This window comes from Dipodomys spectabilis, unplaced genomic scaffold (assembly GCF_019054845.1).
Source record: "Dipodomys spectabilis isolate Male_0828 unplaced genomic scaffold, ASM1905484v1 ptg000014l, whole genome shotgun sequence".
NCBI classification, from domain to species: Eukaryota; Metazoa; Chordata; class Mammalia; order Rodentia; family Heteromyidae; genus Dipodomys; species Dipodomys spectabilis.
Genome location: NW_024870691.1, coordinates 341,596 through 344,260, shown reverse-complemented (window position 1 = coordinate 344,260; position 2,665 = coordinate 341,596).

The window sequence follows — 2,665 nt, the reverse complement described above, 5'->3', positions numbered from 1 at the left end:
AAAAATCATAAAAGTCTTGCTTTAGTAGTGAAGAGTTAAACATTGATAAACTCTGTTTTGAAACACCTAACAAACTATAAAACCAAGACAAGAAGATTCAAAATGTGTATGTTACTTGACTGTTTGCAATAGTAGAGATAAAAAAATGTCAAATCACATAATGTGGATGCAAAAGGATAACATTATTAAGGCAATCTTTAAACAATACACATTTTATGTGAATAGTCCTGATTATAAATGATTTGTTTTCCTTACAGATTTTGGATGCACAAAAACAACAAAAAACAAAAACAAAGCAAAGCAAAAGACACTTGGCAATAGAGCTGGCTGCCAGTGCCTTATCCTTATTTCTAGATAGTCATGAGCCTGAGATTGGTAGATCATAGTTCACCGATGGCTGGGGTAGCAATCCATGAGATATTTATGTTCAATTGTTCAATCAAAGACAGATTGAAACTTTGGATCAAATAGTACAGACTCAGTCAGTCATTAGTGAAAAAACCAAGCAAGAGTTTGAGGCTCCAAGTCAAGTTTCATTACTGTGTGACGTGCAGACACACACACACACACACACACACACACACACACACACACACACACACACACACACACACACAAATGGAATGAGAGAGGAAGAGGGAGAAAAAAGGGAATATTAAGAGTTTAAAATGTGAACCTGTCTGCCAGGACTATCCTAAGCATATATTAATAAAAATGAAGGAAACCATGGAACCTAGGTTCCATGACTATTTTCCCAAGTCTTTCCATTTTCTGAAGAAAGGGGCTGTGTCATTCTTTCTGATAGAAACATAAAATTTTATTGTGTATATATACCACCTTTTCTTGAACTATTCATATATAGAGTGGCTTCTAGTTTGGTTCAATATCTTAGATATGGTAATAATCCTTCCAAAAACATAGTTGTAGATTTAGTGTGTTTTAGCTTGAGATCATTTCCACAAATGCCCAGGAGTGGGATTGCTGGCTCCAGAGCTATGTACATTTGACCTTACAAAATGATGCTAATTGAAATGAACTCCAAGGTATGGAAACAAGCCATTTTTTTCAGATGTCAACCTTGATATCTCTAAAGTAGTGTATCTAGATCTTATTTTATTTCATTTGTCTTTTTCAATTGGTTTATCCCTGGCAATCTCTGTCTTAACTCTGGTACCTTCCATTTTGTATATACATTTATCTGATTTTGAGAAGGAAAGGAAAAACATAGTGATGAAAGAAGTACAAAGAGCGACCCACTGCAACAATGATATTCACAAGACACTATGTCAGAAATGAACTTGACAACCTTGGGGTGGGGAGAGGGGTAGGAGGTGGGAAAGAATATGATAATAACAATGGAGGGGGTAACAATATTCAACAAGGAATTTACCTTACTCATGTAACTCTACCCACTCTGTAAAGTATCTTTGAAATAAAATAAAATTTAAAAATTGAACCTATCCTAAAAATAATATCCTTTTCAAGATCATACATCTCTCACAGTACTTGTGAGAGATTCTAGAGTCAAGCTGTTAGACCTGAAAAGGGATAGATTGGGAAGCCATGTCAAACAGCTTTGCTCTGGGAAGATCAAACAGTCAAGGGAAGAAAGGGATATGAGTTATTACCTCAAGGGTATTTAAGTTAGAGCTGTTGGACACTAAAAGATTAAGACTTTGGAGACAAGATGGATGTCTGTACTATAGTTGTAATGATTCTTGCTCCCTTCTTCTCCCTAACAATAAGGGATTCAATTATCACTGTGTTTACAAACAATACCTCATGTCAATAATTATAACCACAAACTAGATTGATGCCTTAGTTTGTGGACCTACCTGTAGCCACTGACCACCCCCCTATAGTAGAATGAATATAAAGTCTGTTAAGCAGGATTTGGGGATCCAGAAGCTGGTAATGTGGCTTTGGGTCCTCTGGTGTCTTCATTCCTGTCACTTCCTGTGATTTCTCAGTTCTTTGGCCAGGTATTCCATCATATTTGCTGTCCGAAGGTTGCGGTTAATGACAGTACTGATATTCTGAATACCTCAAAACAAACCACATAAAAATACTTCCTCAAAGAAGATTGACAAATGTATAGGATCACCTGGAAAGATACCAAACATCAGCAGTCAACCTGTGATCCTCTAGCAAGAAAGTGCAATTCAGGACTATCTTTACTTCTGATAATATAAGAGATGGATAATTGTCCCTTTTGTATATTTGGTATTTGGTATTGCATATATTTTCAGAAACACATATACATTGTGACATAATGTTATTTATTTCATAGGTCAGACCACGTCATTGGAGTGATGACCCATTTGCCTGAATTACACTTAGATGAGTGTGAATTGCCTAATTACGACCATTTCTCCATGAAACTCAGCAACACAGAATGAAGTATCAGGGTCAGGCCATTCCATACCTGTGAGGATTTATACCCAGATTAGAGTAATATACACCTCTCAGCACTCATGGCACATTCGCGTGTTATAATTGTCATCAGATCACAAACATGCTAGAGCTTAAAGTAGAATGATGGGCAATACATTTTCAATGCAATAGTGATGATCACCCCTGCAAATATTCTCAGTGGAGAATCTTTCCTATACATTTTACTGACTTAACTTCCACTTTGTGCTTTACCATTATCAGGCAGGGTCAC